The sequence below is a fragment of the Perissodus microlepis genome, chromosome 11, assembly GCF_051167445.1.
Source record: "Perissodus microlepis isolate ML-2025 ecotype Zambia chromosome 11, ASM5116744v1, whole genome shotgun sequence".
Lineage (NCBI taxonomy): Eukaryota > Metazoa > Chordata > Actinopteri > Cichliformes > Cichlidae > Perissodus > Perissodus microlepis.
The window spans coordinates 4,128,709-4,150,221 of NC_140471.1; positions in this window are offsets into that span (position 1 = coordinate 4,128,709).

Below are 21,513 nucleotides of genomic sequence, written 5' to 3' on the forward strand. Positions count from 1 at the left end.
TAGTGCTGCAGGCAGGCAACGAGTTCAAATAGGCAAAACTTCAGTTTTTTTTATTTCTATATGATGAACTCTGCATTATTAAGTGATAAGAACAAGTAATCTGATGTCCTGTAATCATTATGACGCTATAATTTGAGATACAATAAATAAAATAAGTTTTTGTACAAAGTATCGGTATCGGATCAGTATCGTCGATACCATCCTGAATATTAGTATTGGATTGGAAAGGAAATCAGTGGTATCGCACATCACTACTATCTGCTATTCCCGAACAGAGATACGCAAGCTTCTCCGTGACCGCAGCCGCCAGTCAAAGCTGCTACGATGACGTTTCACCCCAATTTAACATCACCGCGGTAGGAATTAGAATCAAACTTATGGGAAAAGAGACCCCTTGGACATAAATCAGCATGATGAGAACTATTGAAAACAAAAGAAAGAATCTTTGGAAAAAAAATTATCTGAGGAGAATAAATTAATTTTAGTCTGACCCCAGTCCCATCCGCTAACATGGAGGAGGCGGGGTTTATGACCTATACTGCAGCCAGACTCCAGGGGGCGATAGAGACGTTTTGGCTTCATTTTTGGGGTGCTGTTGCGTCGTCCATGTTTTCTACAGTCAATGGGGGGGACGGGTTTGAGACAACCTCGTGAGATTTCATGAAATAACACGAGATTTCAAAAAGCACTCCTACATGAAGTGAAATTTTTTTCCCACTCAAATGTAAAACCATTTATTTTATTTTATTAAGCGTCTTACAATTTTAAGTCACATCTGTTCTTTGTGTTTCACTTATATTAGTATATTTTATATGTATATTTTGTTATTAATTAAATATACATATGCTGCCTCTGGCATAATTTATTATCAGTTATTTCATCTTAATTCATGTTTATACTTACACATGACAAATAATTATAATTAACTAAGGTTGTTACACTCAGTTGCCTGTTCATGAAACTTCCCATATGTTACCCATATGGTGCCCATAGAACATAGCCCATCTGGGCTGGCTCAGGTGGGTCCTACTTGGCTAACCCAGGTGGGTCCCAGATTGGATGCCCATTGTAAGCCCATCCCCACTTGGAACCCCCATAGCCCACATACTGGTGTTTACTGGGATCCAATGTCAGTTATTTTACGTCCTGTGCTAGGCTAGGTTACAACTTATCCAGTTCAAGGTATTGTACAGGGTTTACTATTCGAAGTCTCGTCTGTCTGAGATTTACCCACAAGTGGTGGATCAGTGTGAGAGATGTCATGCCCATGTTTTTTGTTGTTGTTGTTTTGAAAAGCATACAAGAGTGAAAACAGATATAAGATCCCTAGAAAAATTATATAAATGAAACTTGTATGTTTTAGATACTTACCAAAACAACATACGAAAGTGGCCACTTTCATGAGTAAATCATATAAACCTTATATAATTCACTATATGAAGTAGGCCACATCTGATGCAAGTCTTTTATAAGTTTTTTCTATTTCTTTTCCATATGGGTGGAGTCAGTATTCAGTTATTCTTTCCAAGGCTCTTGGGACCCAGGTCTGCATGGACCCTTTTTTTTTTTTAGCTATTTTTGGGCTTCCAATTAATACTGGTCTAACTAACCTTACACACTTCAAAATATTAGCCTTTACATCACTTTTGGCCAGGCGTTGTATCTTACTCCTTTGGAAATCTTCAAAGCCACCTTCAGTTTCTTTTTGGTTTCGAGATGTGATGTGAATATGTGAGGGGAACAGAGTGTATTGTAATTGTAAACGACTAATGTACTGTATATTTCTCTCTCTCAATAAAAATATTTATTAAAAAAAAAAGAAAAAAAAAAAAAGTCTGCTGCCTCCTGGTAAGGTGTTCTGGCCGGGCATGTCCTACCGGGAGGAGGCCCTGGTGTACATCTATAGGCTGGTCTGGGAATGTTTCTCTGGAGGAGGTAGCGAGAGACAGGTCTGGGCATCCCTGCTGCTGCCCCCACAGGCTTGTACATTAGGCACTAAGCATGATAGGTGCATCACTTCATCTGCCTCTCTTCTTACCTTGATGCATCCATCACTCTGGAACAGGGTAAATCTGGACTCATCAGACCACATGACCTTCATCCATTGCTCCAGAGTCCTCCAGGGTATGAATTTAAAGAAAAAAAAAAGAATGCTTGGACACTGCTAGCATCATGGACAGGTTTTTGACAGGGCTCCCACGCAAACGCAAAGCAGGAGATGAAGCATAGCTGAATATGTTTCCAAACCAACTTCCCTCCAAGCCAAATACTAGAAAATATGGTATAGCATATCTTCCCTTTGGCTTCACCTGCACAAGTGCCAAGGTAGGTCTCCCCGACAGAATTAGTTTCCCCTGCGTTAGGAGCACATGCTGGGCTGTCCAAATCAGGGACAACCAGTATCCCACATTCTTGATTTTTAGTTCACAAACACTTCTTACTTCTTGACTAACTACTCCTGAAATTTTTGATATGTTAGCTCTTTATACACTAAAGTTACAGTGGGATACAAATAATATCGGTCTGCCACAGTTTGTTCCCCCTGTCCAAATCAGGGACAAACAGTATCCCACAATTGTTTATGTTTTTGAACCCATTTTGCACAGAGAGGCATTTTTTGAAAAATGTATTGGTAGCAATGTTGAATATTATTACACAACAAAACAAAAACCCACTACACGTAAAATAATTGCACGATGATGCCTCTCCATTTCTAAATGGAGGGACAGTAACTGCGTGTGTACACGTGTAAAAACTGCAGATAGTAAGATTAACAGTAACAGTATTTTGTCTCTATACGCCATTGTAGAAATTCTTCTCATTCTCATGTAAACAATGTCGTGCACAGCGTGACGTGAAAAAAGGCAAATACCTTTGACATTGTGCGACAAACTCCGTATTCCTCGTCCACACGTAAACGCAAAAACTGAGTTAAAAAAAATCTCAGTTTTCGGTGATTCGAAGATTTTCTTGTAAAACAAAGGTGGGCCTAGCAAAAAAAGTTTGGAACCACTGCTATATGCTGTCCTTATTTTCTCCCCCCCTCAACAGGTAGTGGCAGATGGGGTTCATCTGATTATTGGGCTTTTTCTCTGTAATACGGATTTTTACCTTGCTACATAAAGCACCTCGACCTTGTTTGAAATTGGCTTTATATGAATAAAATTGAACTGAAAATTCAATTGAACTGAAATCTTGGGTGTCTGGGTGACTCTAGATCACACAGTGCATCAGGTTGCTGCTTACTCTGATTAGAACCTTTCTGCAATGAAAGTAAACTGGCACACAGGCATTAACGCAACAATTTCAGGAGTCAGTAATATTTATTTAATCATGGCAGAATTGAATGATTAGTGTTCAAATGGGCTCATTGATCGCCAGCCAAAACCAAATGGTCTGCTCTGCCAGGATTTTTCAGACAAGACTGTTGTCATTCGATGAGACACCTGCTGTGGCTGTATATTCTGCAGAGATCCCTGGGTGTTGTTGTCAGAGCTTTCTGATTATAAATACTGGGTAGCAAATGTCAAACTATTTTGGTTACTCCATGCAGTGATGAGCCAGTAGGCAATGACCGCCTATGACAACCAGTGGCACAAAACCACGCTTTTATCAAGGCTTCCGTAAAATTTTTATATACAATACCCATTTGTACTTGAAGTCTTCTACTTTTTCAGGGCATTGTCACTTTCGTTGACAGGTTCCTCACACAGGCAGCAATAGTAACCAGTTAGGGCTAGGTATCGTCACTGATTTCTAGAATCCCGATTCAATTTGATCCACGATTTGATTAGATTCAAATCAATTTTGACTCAGACAGTCAGAAATATTATAATTCTGATAATTTATCAGTACTGACACTTGTGAGACTTCATCAGTGTAAGCATCACAGCAGATGCCTTTGTATCAAAGTAATTGAGAATAAAACAGAGAAAAACATGAAAGAGATTTTCCTGGCCTGGCTTTTTATAGCAGATAACCTTAAAAAATTGTGCAGTAGATCAAAAACTGAAGAAAACCATGACTCAACATATGTACATTACCTGATGCTGCTAAAGTGAAGCAACGTTACAAAGCTTTTGTTAAAGAAGGGTTTTGCAATTTGGCATAGTTTAAAGTTTAAATTTCTTCAGTATTAAACAGCAGAAATGAGGCTTTCTTGTCGGAAGAAATAAAAAAAGAAAACAGTGGCTGACAGCGCTGTAAACAATGGTAGACTGGTGGGTAATAAGCAAGCGAATAATGCAGAAAACAGAGATTTGAGATGGGAAACTGTTCGTGAACTACACTGAGAGAGAGAGAAAGAGCTGTGCAGGAAGTGTGATTTTATCGTGGTGGAAGCAAAACAGCAAAAGTAAGAGGGAATTCATGACAATATTTATGTGAAGCATAGTTTGGATCTTCTTTTGCTGCTGGTTCAGTAGTCAATTTTGGTTGGAGAGAGACAAAACCTGGAGCTTCAGAATATGTCAGATGTCAGCTTTCTTACCCGATAGCATGTACACAGACACGCCATCGGTGCTAAAAGTTGACAGATGTGTCGGGTCCGCGCTTTGTGTTTACGTGTTTTTGCAGAATCCGTTTACCTGCTCTCATTTACTGTTTTAGCTGTTTGGTGGTTGTTGAAACAGTTTTGTAAGGTTTGTGAGATTCTGGCGTTTCTGGCAAAATACATTTGTATTTAAAAATCGATTCAGGACTTTAATGAATCAATATCGCTTTATTCAAGCTAAAATTGATTTTAATTGGAGAATCGATTATCAAAACTCACCCCTATAACCAGTTGCCTGCTAGGCGTCGCCTCTATTAATTAATGTCAGTTAACTAGACTTCCCCTCTTTCTTAATGCCCTTAAAAGCATTTCAGTGGAAGTAGTATCTGATAAATAACATGGTGCTTTATGTTGTATGGCCCATCCAGGAAGTTTGTGCTTCAGTTTTGTTGAAATGAGCAGATATGTGTCTGTGCCCTGTGTGTGGGTGTTGTATATAAATGACACACAATGACATATACTTTAAAAACGTTCCTTTAAACTGTCTCACTGACAAATCTGCATTAATACTTCTTAGTCGGCCCAAGCAAATGTCAAGCCAAATAAAAACAAACTGATGGTGTATGTCTGTACAGTGTATGTGTGAACTTTGGTTCTAATAATCAAAAGTCAACACTGCAGGACTGATGTTTGTCTGAAGTCTGGCTTTTATCCTGCAGGCTGGAAAAGCTGGGAAATCTATCATCATGGGTCAAGTATAGGTTAATATCTAAAAATAGAAAATGCAACTATGAAAGCTGAAAAGTGGGTGAAGCCATTCCAAGGCACTTCTCACAGTTCTTTACATTTATTTTGACCATACTATTATTATTATTGTATTGGTCAACATTTTAAACACTTATTTGTTTGGATGCCTGGGTCGTTGACCCAGGGTTTTTGAGTTTATTATATTATTTATCATTTCTAGTCTTTGGTTTCTTTGTTAGAGTTCTGTCTTATGGTTTATGTCTCTGTGTTCTCTAGTTGCTCTGTCTCCCCTGTCAGCTGTATCCCCTTGTCAAGTTCGCGTCTCTGTGTTATGTTTCCTGTTTTACTTTGAAAGTCTGTCTCATGTAAATGCGTCTGGTTTTGCTTCCTTTGTCTCGTTAGGCCTGATTTGCCCCAGCTGTGTTTCCCTCCTGTTACCCATTCCCTGATTGCTCCCTCTGTGTATTTAAGCCTTGTGTTTCTCTGTGTTCGTGTCGCGATCTGCTCTCATCTTGCTGTGTGTTCTGTTTGTTTGCCAGTTCAGGTCGTCTTCTTCGTCGTCTTCAGTTTATTATTTGTATTCCCAGTTTAGTTAGTTCTGTGTTTTGCCATCTAGCAATAAATCTGAGTTTAAGTTCACCTTTTGTCTAAGTCTGTCTGCACTTTGGGTCCTCCTACTACCATTCCTGCCTGCACACAGCCCTCACACGACAGAAGATCGCGACCAGAACATGGACCCTGCAAACTCTTCAGCCTTTGAGTTTAACGCTGAGATGGAGCGGATGATTAAGCTTCTTGACCGCATTGCCCAGGCCAAGGATTTGAGGACCATGGCAGTTGGGCTAAGCGCAGTAGACGCTGTCATTCGGAGCAACCCTCGGCTAACTATGCTTTCTACGGCACTGTGCTGGGCAGCTCCATAGCTGCCTGGAGGGAGCAAGTCAGGGCTGGCGAGCTTGCTCTGTCTATTTCCACCTCCACTTCTTTACCGCTGCCCCAGGACAACACACACTCTCCACCTGCCTCAACGCTGCCACGGACTTCCTCTCCTTCCTCACGCCAGCCGGGACCTTGTTCGCCTGTCCGTTCGCCTGCCTTTTTCCTGGCGGCTATGTGGTCGGAGGATGAGGAGGTGGTCTCCATTTCTCCACCGGTTCCCTCTCCCAGAAGAAAACATCGCCCTCGCCACCGCCACTCCTCTCCCCAGTCATCAGTTCTTCAACCTGGTCCTTCGCCTGCGTCGCTGCCACTGCCTTCCGCGCGGCCGGCCTCCGGACCTGCTCCGCCACGGTCGCTGGCTTCGCGGTCGGCCTCCGGACCTGTTTTTTGGACTTTTGTATTGTTGACCTGCGGGCCGGCCCCCTGAACTGCCTGGTTCTGGACTCTTGGGCCGTCGTCCTCCAGGCCGGCCTCCTGAACCTTTTCAAGACTGTTACCTGGGCCTCTGCGCAGTTTGTGGGCTTTTTTGTCTGTTTTCTTTTGGACTGTTGCTGGCCTCGGTGCTGTTGTTTTGGGCTTTTGTTCCCTGTATTTTGGTTTCTGGCTCCGTGTGTTTGTTTTGTTTCAGCATTCAAGTAAAATATTATAGTAATATTATAATATAGTTGTATACAGGTAAATATGTCATGACCACTTCTCAGCATCAATAATAGCTCTTAGATTATCCCACACAAACATACTCTATCCCAAATGTAGTTCGGTGGAATTTGCTCACCTGGAATTTGTGACTGTGCATAATTATAAATATATCACTGGTGCAATTTAAATGAGAGCATCCGTTGACATCACAACCTGCAGAGGAAACACCATTTTTGCTACATGTACCACATGACATTGTTCTGTGCAGCGTCAAAAATGAAATGATTTATTACAGCAGCAGAATACAGTTTGAGTTTTTTTGTTTTTTTTTGTTTTTTATACCATGGGAGTCTATGGGGATTTACAAGCTTTGCCACTTAGTCTCAAGTAGCCCTTACAGGAAGAGGTGGGAAATTTTAGGAAATGGATAACCAAACTGAGAGCGTTTTGTTATATGAGAGGAGGTGAGCGAACCATGTTCTGTGAGTATACCTGTCTGCCACTGTATAACTGGATAATGAGATTAAAGGTTTGATGGTGAGTAAGTGTACCAAATCATCGGCCTGTTTTGAATGACATGGCAGCTGGAATGAAATGTTTTCCACATACTGTAGCTTTAGGGAAGCTGTACCTAACTGGGTGAAATCGTACATATGCTGTTTTTGTATGCATATGTGTTATGTGCGTCAAAAGCTAATATTAATGTGTGTGGAGTCAACTAAATTTGGGTATTTTTTCTAGTATGTTATTCCTGTGTGAGCACCACCTCCAGGCGCACTGACATGAACACATGAAGCACATGTTTAGTTCCTGGGGTCATAACCTGGGGAGTCGTTTACAGAACGGTTCATGATCGAGTCTGCTTCTCAAATTTGCAGTAAGGAAAACATTAAATGGGGCACAGCAAAGAGTCAGCTGACTGACAAATTCAGCATATGTCAAGAGTGAGGAAGTAAACAAGCTCAACTCTGCACTTAATTTTGTCCTCTGAGTGTTCTGCATCCACACCAGGTATAGGAAAATGAGCTTTTGCCTTTTTGCCTAATACTTACTGAATTGCCCTGAAAGTACTTTGGGATCAACAATCGTGTACTTCTTTGGCTTTAGCTTTTTAAGATGAGGGAGCATTTAAGGATGACCATTGTTTCCAAAAGTACTGATATTTTGGACTGATTCAGAATAAGACTTACAGTAAGCAATATTTAAAAAGTGTAGTTTCTATTCATGCTTGCTGTCTGTTGGTATTGTATTTCTTTTTTTAAATTTTATTTTTATGGTTTATTTTGCACCCCCACCCCGCCACCCCCCGTGTTTCCTCTGTCTTGTTATTTTGTTACTCATTTACTGTTTTATGTTGCTAGTTAGTTCTCTCCTGTTTTACTTCTGCTGGCTTGCTGTCATTGATTTGCTTCACCTGTTCCTTATTGTCCCCTGCTGCGTTGCTTTCCACACATTAGTTTGCGTGTTTTCATTGTTGTGTTGTACTGCTTCCTACCTCTTGCCCTGTGTGTCCTCTTTGGCTGTTAGATTTTTGTTATTCTGCTCCCAGGAATCTCTTTTTGATTTCTGTTTTGACTTCTTTCAGCCTAATAAATGGCTTGTCTCTTGTTGTTTGAATGCTGCCTCTGTGTCCTGCACTCTGGGTGCTCTTTCCTCACACTCCACCACATGACGGAACAACACGACCACACAATGAACCCAGCAGATTCAGTGTGCGGTGATTTATGAGGGGTTTTCACTTCGAGTTGTTGGGCTTTATGTACAATGGTATTCTGTGCTTGTGTCTGTGCAGAATTGGGTAAAATAGTTCATTTCTGCCAACCAAAATTTTTTTTGTGTAATTACCTAATATTACGAGGGACTTTGGTGCAGCTGACCATATTACTACCACACCACCCAATTTACTTCTCAAGTCAGCTCAAGCAAGACAGCTCTGTTTCCCCTCATTTCTTCCATCTGAAGCTCTGGTGATGTGGGTGGGCTAGCTAAGTCCACTGGGAATGCATTGACCAAACCCACCACCAGCCAGCTCCAACCATCACTGCAGTAGCAGCCCAGTATCCAGCAGCAGCAGCTACAGACTGCCCAGTTCTACCATTGCCCCAGCCAGAGACTGAACGTGGCCCACCACCCCTAGAGTTCAAGGACCAGTCCCAGCTCTAAGGGTGATGATGGCCAGGGTCTGACCTGTCCCTGCCCCGAGGGCTAGGCCGATCAGCCCTAACCCCAGCCTCCAAACCGGGCTGTGTGTCCTAAACAGCCCCAGTGTGTGCAGCCTCACGCAACCTAAGGAGCCAACGCCAGCCTCTAAGGCTGCATGTCTGGCGGGGGGCATGGTCTGTGGAGTGGCTGCGGCGAAGGCAGACACACCCTGTATTAAAAGACTGAACTAGGTCCTGACTGTTATTATGGCAAATGGACTGGTTCTTATATAGAGCTTTTCTACTCTTCAATGCTCACACTTCACCTCACATGACAACATGATTATCCTATATGATATTGTATAGCAACTTGTGTTATAATGTTACTTTGTAAATTTGTTTATCAGGAAAATGACAACCAAAATGACTGACAAAATAATTTCTGTATACAACTGCACAAACAAGTCTCCTGAAGTGAAGAGCAAGCGCCTTGAAATGACAGAAAATTCCCTTCCATTCGACGAGACCTTCAAAGCACCTTGGAAAAGGATCATCTGTTCAGAAGTGATGTTACAGTATCCTGATGGGAAGCAGACACTAAAAAAACCCACAGAGGTAAAAGAGGAAAAACTCTCAAGGACATCTACAGCTTACCTAATATGACCTAGCAGGCACTGGGAGTGAATGTGCAAGAATGAGTCAGAATTGTTGTAGTCCCAGTACCAGTCCAAATAGTATTACTGCTATTAAACTTTCACAAGAAACCACAAAACTGAAAATCAGGGAGGTTTTTTGTCACTTTATCACATCTATTGGATTTAAATGAAAGAGGAACTATTATCAACTTCATACTTCTGGACTGAGGTAGCTATGCACAGCCCCTAAGTTTATCCTCTGTCTATCTTTCTTTAACTATCTTTTCACTTTGTTAAATTGTTGCCTTTTACAGAAACAACAAATGCCTGGGGCTTCAGCACTCACACCCAAAGCTGTGTGCCTAAATATACCCATACCAGTATACCCAATGCTTTGGTCGCTTAGTGCTGGGCCGATCACACAGCGGAGCGTTTACGGTGATGACACAAGCAACCACAGCAGTATTGCGCTGAACAATCGCCACTCACTCGCCAAATCATCTACTTCAGTGCTGATTTCAAACTGTTAACATTTCCTTTTGTGTCATCTGTGAATTGGTGATGTTTTATCAACATATCAATAAATCTGTGGTAACAAAAAGTGGCACAATTCTACTCTTACATCTTCAACTCAACCATTCACCTAGCACTGTCTGGCAGGTATAATGGCACCCTAATGGCTCAGTCATAGTAGAGTGAAAATAGGACTGCTGCCTCCAAGGTGATTGTCCAGCTCAAATGTTTTGGTGTTGGAAACTTGACTTGAATTAGTTGTGGTGACCAAATGGTCACTCAGAAGCAGAGTGTGCAACACCCACAAATTTTGAATGAAATGCTGAACTGCAAGTTGAAAGTGGTTGCTCAAAGTGACTCTGTGAGACAGAATTCAGTCATGAGAGCACCTCATCGGCTATACATCTCTTTGCAATATGGAACTGGTGTTCTGGTTATATGCTTACATAGAAATTAAGGTTGCTTAGCACTTATGTCATTTTGCAGTTAAATTGCAATCCTGCAGGAATATTTACACTGTTTGTAGAGAAATATTTTTATTTCCTTTTTAAAATTCATGAAGTTCTGGCTGAACTCTGGATTTAAGTAGGTGTAGTGCAATTATTCATTTCTACTTATTTGAATTTCTATTTATATAGACAGCAACAGAGCACAACATATTGGTGGACTGGATGGAATTCTTTCCATCCAATGAGACACTCAAGGATGCTTGCAAAATGATCATCTGGTCAGAAGTGGCAAGGAAAGAAAAAACTAAAACAGACATAAACAGCCAACTTGAGCTTGAAGTCGAAGCTTTCAAGTTACATATTGATTTATGTTCCAACTCACCTATGGGCCAGAAGGCAGTGGCAGAAAGAATGACGCTAATATGAGTTTCCTCTGTGGGGTGAGCAGCTCTGCATTCCAAAGACAGCTTGGAGCAGATCTGCTGCTCCTTCGTATTGCTTTGGGCTCCCCCAGGATTCTCTGGAAAACATTGGTGGGGAAAATGACATCTGGAATACCTTGCTTAGCCTGCTGCCACTGCAACCTGTTTTTAGATGAATGAAAATGGATAAAGACATATAGGTATTATACTTATCTTATCCTTAACTGGATTTGGATTTGCATTCAATATGGTATTAGTATTTATATTTGTCAAAACAGTTTTGCGATAATAGACCTCCCTTCTTGTACCATTGGGTTTAAATGTCGATTTGATGAGTTATTTTAGATACAAAAATATAATTCAGTTGAATTTTGACTTTTTGGCTTGTGGGTATCTGACTTGAGAAACTGACAGAGGTCAATAACAGGTGATCAATCAGTAAAATACACAATTCCACCATGGGCATTCAGTGTGTGTGTGTGTGTGTGTGTGCGCGACAAAGTTTTAAAAATTATGCATTAAGTAGAAACCTCCAATTGTGAAAATTTACAAACTGCTTTCCAAACAGAAATATTTTACTTTTAGGAATGTTGTTTGTCATTACTGACAGTAGCAAGAATATTACACAGAATTATCCTAAAAGGATAAATCTTTCATTTCATTGACCTCATGACCTCCGCCTTCAGGGCACTGCTTGTTTAATTTCCCAACTGATAAAGCTCTGAAATTATTTACATGCTGTTTGGTCCACCCAACCTGTATCAGACCAGACAGTTTAGTAAAGCAGCTTCTACCAATGTTCTTTCCATTTTCCTTTTTCCACGCACATAAACTTAAGTGCAGATATACGCACAGACACAATCTTTCTGCACGCATGCATACACTGGTGCAATCACATTACTCACTGTATGCTTCATAAACTGACACATATTCACATCTCTGTAGTGCTTTCTTACGGTCTCAGCAGAAACACGACTGGGGGGTTGAGATGTGACCCGTCATGATTCCTCTGGCTCTCAAAGTCCCAGCCTTGGCTGCACAGTTAACACTCCAGCCACAGCGGAACTGGACCAGCGCCAGGTCCCAGCTCAGCACGCTGGGCTCGGCGGGGCCTGAATGCACCCGGTCACTGTGGATCAATGTATCACTTAAAATAAGCCAGCATGTACAAAAGCCGGCCTTTTAAAAATAGCACCATGTGATGTGTGATTAAAGACATGGGGAAAGGAGCTGGAGCCAAATGTGGAAGGTTATTAGGTTTGTGTTAGGTTTGGACACTCTGCCCTGTATTAGAGGGGCTCTAAAGCTAATTTATAAGCCTCTACTGAGCAGACTCATGAGGAGATCCTCACAATGAATGTGGCTGCCTTTTTCTGTTAGATGAAAGCAGCAAAAAAGGTCACACTCAAAATGGGGTTTAATGTGCCCGACAGCGTTATCCAGCATGAGCTGTACAAATCCAAATGACATGGGACTGCATCCCCAGATTAGATAGCAGTTAAAGTTCACACAAAACAAACAATTTAGGCAAAAGAAGATTATTTGTGTTCACCAAGAGATGTGAGCCGCACTGGTTCTCTGTATAAAGTTCACATTCAATTATTAAGTCCTCGTGGACCCTTGTCAGATCTGACCTGGGGCACATCTCAAAGATGGCAAGGAACGAGAGCTACACTGAGCACAGGTAAGGTCGGAGCCAGCTTTCATTGCCTTATGCATAAATACTGTGCAGTGGTTAGTGTGAGGTGGGTGGATGGTCTATGCCCTTATTAAATATTCAATTACACATTTGGACTCTTTTGGCCATGTGCTGAATTAGTCATGTCTGATAATGGTGTGCAATGCAGATGACAGAGCTCTGCAGCCTCCAGAATCCTGCCGCCCGGCCTGCTTGTCCACATTACTAAAGAGAAAATAGACCTTCAATGTGCTAGAAAACAGTCTGATGACTGGTTGTAGTTGCATTTAAAGGAAATATGCTTGTGTGATGTAAAACCTGGTACCAAAAGGGTAAAAAAAAATCAATATCAATTTTGTCTTTGTGTGTCGAGCAGAGAGACACCTCCAGGATGTTTAGACCAATGGAGCCTAGCAAACAAAGCTGGAGGCAGAGACAACAGCTATTCATGCTCTGTCAGATCCTAACGTTGTGCCTTACGAGGACAGAAAATCAGATTTAGTCACATAATGAAATTATGTTTCCCGAGTCCATCAAAAAAACTTTATCCGCTGCATAAAAGTATTCAAACCTGCCAGAATATGCGGCCCATTCTCATTCACATCGGTGCACAATTTACGTATAATTTCATTTGTTTAATGTCATTGGAGGGCAAACAGGAACGCATGTAGATAGTCTTTTATGTAGTGAATTGGAACGAGATGGAATGAGGATGTGCTTGAGAATGCTGAGAGGATAGATTTCCTTTAACTGCAATGCCACTTTCAACTTTGCTTCAGGAGACTTCAATCGATGCTTCATTTCAGATACGATTGGTCTTGGCTTTTTGACCTCTTAACACTCCCTCAGCCAAGTGAAATCTCTCCTACCATAATTTCAATAGCACTGGCACATCCTGAATCAAACTGACAAACAACATATTGCTTAAAAGCACAAAGCATCATAATTCAAATTGTGTAAATCATTTTAATGAAAGTTTGTACAGAACCAAAACTGTACCTCGTGTCAAAGAAGCAAGAGTAAATAAGCCTTGGACCTGCATCTGATGCATCTGACTAAAAGGACAACTAACGTATAATGTCTAACTGCTTAATTTATGGTATAGTGGTTGCATCTGTTTGTGTAGATATTTTTCTTTGCATAGTCTACAGAGAGGGCTTTTATACCTAAGTAACTGTGCTTGGAAGCACGAAGTGTAGGTGACTAACTCCACTGAAGGAAATAAAAGATTTTTATTTCCATGTACACTAATTTATTTGATGGAAATATGGAAAGCCTGCAGGATGACTGTTCTTAAACTTTCGTACCAGAATAACTCTTTTCCATTCATCAGACATAACCGTCTAAGATTGTGTTAAATAATCTGGTTAAAAAGCCCACTGTCCTCTCTCCTAGATGTACATCCACACATACACCGTCTTGACCAACTGCCTTTCTATTTCTATTATTCACAGTTGTCCTTACTTCCTTGTGACCAATTGCCTGTACTTCCTTAGTCACTCTTTCTTCTCCTGGTCCTCTGCTCATATATCGTTTCCTCAAACTCCCCTTTGATTTTACATGTTAGCACATCATCATTGCATCTCTTCTTAATCACTTTAACCTGATGTACATCCTTCCCTGTGTAATGTGTCTAGCTAATCAATGCAAGTGTCCAGCCTCAGTAATTCAATTACAATTATGTTGTGTTAAAAATGTTCTTCAGAGCAAAATAGCGGAACTATTTGAAAGTCTACAACTTTTTCAGGAGTGGAGACATGAAAATGACTTTTATTTTTATAGCACAAAATGAACAAAAGCATGATGATAAAATGCAAACAACGTTCAGGGCATAAACAACTGCACTATACTGCCAACACAACAAGCTCTTTGCAAGCATCTTCACAGATAGCTTTAATATCAACCCGGGATCATCATTAGCTCTGTTAGCATCCAGCCCGAGCCTGTTCTGCAGGTAATAAAGGCACTGAGCTCTTTACCATACAATATAAAGAACCTAAGGCAACTGTTACTCTGATTTGGTGTTATATAAATAAAACTGAACTGACCTGATTTTAAGCTTTGCATTTTGTTGTTGGATTTCATTTGTTGTTGCTGTTGAAATATTGTTGTTAGGCATGGCGGTGGCCATTTAAGTGTTACATCAAACAGAACTGATGCAGTAATATACTACCTCACGATTATTCTGTAAAATCTATAACTTGGACACAGCTTTGTCTCTTAAGTGGACAATGACCCTACAAAAAAATGAATAGCTTTTACATTGTCCTGACCTCAAATCTGTCACGGTTCTGGGTCATTTTGACCCTGCTTTTTCAGTTTCTTGTATTTTGGTGTGTTTCCAGATTATGCTCATTATAATTATGTTCTGATTCTTTAGCTATCCTATGATGATGATGATTTCTGGGTTAGGTTTTGTTCTCTTGCCCTCATGTTTAGTTTAGGTTTTGCCTGTGCTTAGTCTTCTCTGCCCGTATGTCCCTCTGTTTGTCCATGGTGTCTTGTCTGGTCCTCTGTGTCTGTTAGTTTCCTGTTTTATTCTGAAGGTCCTTGTCTTATGTTAGTGTGTTCAGGTTATGTTTCCCCTGTCTCGTCAGCTGTGATTTCTCCCAGGTGTGTTCCCCTCCTGTCTCTCATCCCTTGATTACTGCCATGTGTATATAAGCCCTGTGTTTCCTTTGTTCTCTGTTGCGTCGTCAATGTCTACTCACCCTCAGTTTCCGCTGTGTGTTCTGTTACCTGTTTTTGCCTGCCTGTTAGTTTATATTTTCCAGTTTAGTCTTCTGTTTGATCAGCAGCCTGTAATAAATCAGTTTATTCTGAGTTTACTTTCGCCTCCGTGAGTACTGCATTTTGGGTCCTTCCTCTCTGCCTGCCTGCACACAGCCATGACAAAATCTTTAAAAAATTCAGACTATGCTTGAGAGTAAGGTCCCAGTCTGAAAGGAGGTGCTCAAGTATCCAACCATTATGTCAGAATCTTGTTATTGGCATCTGTTCAAAGTGCAGCTTGCTAAAATACATACATTACAATCAATATAATCATTTTGTTCCAGCAAAAGATCATTTTCTTTCTGGCATTGAACTTCAATCATGAGGGTTTTTTTTTAACCTGATGGGCCCCAAAGGGCACACACACACTCAAAATAAGTATGCAACAACAGTGACTTACACAGATGTAAAAACATTACCACACCAATACACTGAGGTTATAAAATCATAAGCTCAGTTAAAGCCATTCTCTTCCCCTTATCAGGGTCACCTATCCTAGTGAACACAGAGCAAGAGGCAGCGTACACGCTGAATCTGAGACATGAAAAACCACACAGAGAGAGACAACTATTCACACCTATGGTCAATAACCTAAACCCACTAAGGCTATGTCCACACTAATGCGTTTTTGTTTGAAAATACATCATTTTCTCTCACTTTTGGCCTCCCGTCCACACAGATGGCGTTTTCCCCAAGGAAAAACGCAGCGTTTTGAAAATGCTCTCGAAAACGCATACATTTGAAGACGGTGCTTTCCCATGCAGCGTGGACAGCGAAAACGGAGACTTTCGAAAACAATGACGCATGTTAGTCATATGATGCAGCCATGTGACCAATTAAACAAAGATAGCGGAGGGCATTATACAAGAGTTGTTTTGTTTGCTCTCAATTTCGACAGCCCTATTAAAGATTAATATCAGTTTGTACATGCTCCAGATAGCTTTTCTTAAAATTCTTTAATTCTCACTCGCTTTTGCAACTTTTTACTTTTGTGTTACTCGCAGTAACAACTCCACCTCATTGTTAGTCCATTTAAAAAGATCGGTGCTTTTCCTCGACATTTTGCCATGACGTTTCAACAAGGTCAAATCGTCTTGCGTTTCACGCATGCGGAGTACTGGAACGTAAGCGTTTTTGGCGTTTCAATGTGGATGCACAATTCCGTGAAAACGATTGAAAACGCTAGTCTGGATGTAGCCTAAGTGTATGTCTTTGGACCAGAGTATACAAAGAGAGCATGGGGAGAATATTAAAACTCGACACAGAAAGGCCCTGGTTAGATGGTAGATTTGAACTCAGAACTTCTTGCTGTGAGGCAATGGTGCTAACCGCCAACCAAATTCCAGCATGGAAAAGCCAGGTGACAGGAAACATTTACATCTTGGCATTTGTATTAATTAAACATTAATGAAGTTCTCGTTAATGTCTCCATGTCACTATGAGGCATTAGGACAGGGGGTGTTGCTTTTAAATGCTCTTTTATGAGTTCAGCTGCTAACACAGCTGCTTTCCTCTTGCACTCATCCCTGTGCTCTCCCTGTGCTCTTGGACTCTATCTGTTCATAATTCCAACACAAAGGGCCTCAGAAAATGCACTCTCAGCCTCCTGTAAATGCAATTCATGACGAGGCTGCATAAGACTTTGATTGTGCCAGGAATTGGATCGCTTCGTGGCTGCAGCAGAAAGAGGGAGTGTTGGCAAGCACATTGGGACACATCGCAGTAGTATTCTACAGCTTGAAGAGAAAATGACTGAAAAAGGCTTGCAAACATGATCAGACATCAGCAAAGAAAAGGTTTGGAAACATCAACGTTTCATTCATCTAGTTAAAAACCAACATCAAATATTTATATGTGATACAGCTTGCTCATATGTAACCAGAGAATGCTGTTTGCTAAGTGGTCTCAAGATGGATTTTTGCATCCGTGTGTCCTTACATGCACTTGCACATGCCTGTTTGTGTTTGACTGACGAGGAGACAATGAGGGTGATGGAAAAGACATATTTGTTTGTGCTTTCGCCTCTAGAAGCATCTCAGATCTCTCTGGGTTTCACATCAGAAGGGTTTCCCAGCTGTGTGGCCGAGCCCTGTGGCAAAACTAGCAATGCGTGTGGGCATATGTGGTGGGGGAGATTGAAAGGGAATACACATATCATCTGCAGCTCGAAGAAAGAGAGTGTGAGACTAAGGGGACAGAAGCACACTGAAATATCACTGCTGTTTGTCTATGAGGATTCAGGGTCAGGGGACTTTATTGGACATCATCTACCGCTAACACGCACTGGCTGAGATCCAGAGATGTATATAGACTGCATCTTCAGACAGATAAAACTCACTTGAAGGATTCTTTGTGTATTTGCTGGGTTGGCTGTGATTTTAATAACGATGTTACATTGTTTTTGGTTCTCAGATGAGATGTTCCCCAAAGGATGTTTCATAATGAATTTCATGACTCAATGGGTTTGATCTGATACCTTCATCAGGCCACAGTTTCCCATTATCAGTTTTTTTATAGTAAAAAATAATTCGGCAGTAACAGTAATGGTAGCAACTCTTTGAAATAGTCTTTGCCTAAATGAACTAGTTAATTCATAAAGGGCCCCACATTTTTCTACATATTTTTTTCTTTTTTTCCCCTAAATTCTAATTCTAAACAAATTAACCTTAGATGACCATAATTTAAGCAAAAAAGGAATAATAATTTTACAAAAAAAAACCACTGAGCTGGTCCTTTTTATTTGCGGCTCTGGTGACAACTGTACCAGAATATTCAGCCTTTAAAAACCAGCCAGGTTACCAGTGATCTATTTAGTGTTAATTTCACTTCTACCCATTTAAATTTTCAGCTATTCAGCATACCGAAATCCCACAACAGAAGAACGGTAAGGCCCAAATACCTTAAGAAAACTTTGCCATCGGCCTAGCGGATGTTAAGCAAATAAATGTGTACTCCAAAAAAGGTCATATGACAGCAATCCCTCCAAGTGCATGATGTCCACAGAAGGTGTTTTTCTGAGCTAGTCAGCCAGTCACTGCCTTCCAAAAGACGTCACTTTATATCAGCATTTGTTTCCATAGTGATCAAAGGTAAAAAGTTGTCTTTTCAGGTTTATACAGAGTGTTTCAATGATTCACCAATTCATGGTTAACCACGTGGCATTTTCTTTTGACTAGAGAATGGTACATAGCTTTCAGAGATAAGATTAGATTACATTTTTGTTGAAAGAAGAAAACAAAAAAGTTGAAGAAGAAAAATGTTACTTTTTTTTCTTCCACCGTTTGACAAGATTTGGGGGGTAAATGGACTGATTCTTGTATAGCGCTTTTCTATTCTCCTGGAGTACTCAAAGCACTCTATACAACATGCTGCATTCACCCATGTACTCAGTGCTTTCTAACTAACATAGACTCATTCAAACTCCAATGGATGCATCGGAGAGCAAGTGGGGGCTAATATCTTGCCTAAGGATATTTGGTATGCAGACTAGGGGAGCCAAGAATCGAACCACCATCCTTCCGATCAGCAGATGCCCTGCTCTACCTCCTGAGCTACAGCCACCCCGCTAGGTCAGTTTTCAAAAGCCAGAAATCATATTCTGATAGCGTCAGGCTTAGGGAAGTCCTGAGATCATCTACTGGCAACGGAGAAAAATCATTTTTGTTTCAAGATTGTGAAGGTTTAACAGGCAAAATAAATTCTAATTTCTTAAAGAAAAGGTAGACTACGTTCAGTAACAGGCAGAGAGACAACGTACATATGTGCCCAACTTGAGCTTTTTGAGAGGACATGACAGAATGATGGGAAAGGGACTGCGAGGCAGGTGACAAGTTATTTTGGAAACACGGGGTTAGTGAAAAACAGGGAGGTGCTGAAATGAAAGGGAATAAAGACCAGGTGGCACACAATGGAGCTCTCCTTTGGTCCTGATCTATGGCTGTCTGCAGCTCTCAAGTTATACTGGCTGTTCTTTCTAGAGCACTGCAGTCCTGGCCATTCACTTGCCTGATCCTTAACCTTTTCTTTCATTGCCTCAGATATGCAGTCCTGGACTGAGAATGTTGTCATAAAATGCCTTTAAAAACATTTAAGTTAAACCAAAATGACATGTCCTGTTCTCTTCTTGGCTGAAGACATGAATATTATGAGTCGGGATAAATGTCTGGGCTTGTGGTCAAGGTCCAGAATGAACCTGAAAGCTTCCACAGGACTTACTCAGGTTAGTCTTAATTAAAACTTCTCTCTCACTGGGTCTTGAAGTTAAATAGGTAGGAGACTGGAAATCAGCACTGCAACACTGCAAAGTCCTTGAATAGTCTATTAACTGATAGTTCCAAACACAACAGCACTAATCGGTTAATCAAAATATAATCATTCATTTAAAAAAACAAACACACACACACACACAAAAAAACACTTTTGGAATTTGACCTGGACTTGACCCTGTTCCCGACTGACTGTCCTCACTTATAAACTGATAGAAGCCTTCCAACTATGCCAGTCTGTAACTGTTGAAGTGGAAAGTTTCTCTCAGCATATTCAGATTTGTTAAATTAGAGGAGTGAATCATAGACGAGTGGGATCCTGCCAGTGAGTGGTTGAAGCCAATCTATAAAAACAGAGTATGTTGAAGCATGATGCACTTACTTAAAGGTAACCCATTCTGCTCACTTCCGCTTCCATACTTTTAATCTTAGTCTTTACTAATGTAACTTTGCATAATTCAGATGCCAACATAATACATAACTCAGAACTTCTTGCTGTGAGGCAACGGTGCTAACCGCCACGCCACCGTGCTGTGCCCAGTCAAAAGTCGATGCTCCCAGAATTCCAGCATGGAAAAGCCAGGTGACAGGAAACATTTACAGCTTGGCATTTGTATTAATTGAACATTAATGAAGTTCTCGTTAATGTCTCCATGTCACTATGAGGCATTAGGACAGGGGGTGTTGCTTTTAAATGCTCTTTTTTTCAATGCTTGAAGCCTAATGATGTTTTTTCTAAGCCAGAACTGACCATGTTTGGACCAAGCTAGTATGCAAAGTTATCTGCCTGTGCTAGCAAGATTGGCTGGCAAGCTGTATGCAAACGCTATATTGGTGCAAAGCTCATCCAATTAGTGAGAGACTGAGATGGCCAAAAATGAAGCACAGACTTCTTGGATGGTCAGTGACAAAAAAGATATGGCCTACAGTGAGGTACATACTGTAGTTTTTTTAGAAATGCTCTAAAAATCAAAGACAGCACAACTTTGGTAGAGACGTCTCTTTCACGTTCTCCAGCCAGACAGCAGTTGACTATAGCTCCATGATTCAGTTAAAATAGAATTTTATCCACCATCAGCTGTAACTGTGCCCTCAAAACTGTAGCGGTGTTGAAAGAGCAGGGCTTTTCCCAATGAAGAGCGCTGCACAGTAATGTGAGTTTTCCATTTTCACCTCCATGTGGCAAAGCTTAATGTAATGCTGAGGACTGCCTCTTATGTCAGTGATTACACTTCTGTTCAAGGTGAGATTCTAATCACTGCATATTATTTACACTCCACTCTATCCCAATACGGTGAAATGACTTCAGCATGTGGTCAAAATTACACTGGTTATATAAAATGGGTATGAAAAGTTTGCTCGACAATGCATGGAGGCGTCAATAACATAAGAGACTGTCAAGGATCAAGCATTTCAAGTCACATACACAGTCTGTTACATATATTGCATTTTAACATGGCTATTACATTTTACTGACAGGATTTCAGGGTTCATCAAAGGGTGGAGAGGGTTAAGCTAAAATTCAAAGACTCCAGCTCCATAAATTCTTGAGTTCTCAGAATATCTTAATTTTGAGGTTGATGTGTTTGTGGCTTCATCACAAGCTGTTTGCAGTTCAGTATAAAGAGTGAGATGAGTCTGCATCTCTGAACCTGTAGCTATGGTCCCTGCCCCCAAGATCCATTGTTTCCTCCAGTTAAATACATTTGTGTCACATGGACATTTTAACAAATGGGAGCATTAGGCCCCATCAGAAGTAATGCAGACATTATACCAAGCTGCTGTGTTAAAGACGTAGAAACCAAAACTTTTAACTTTAAC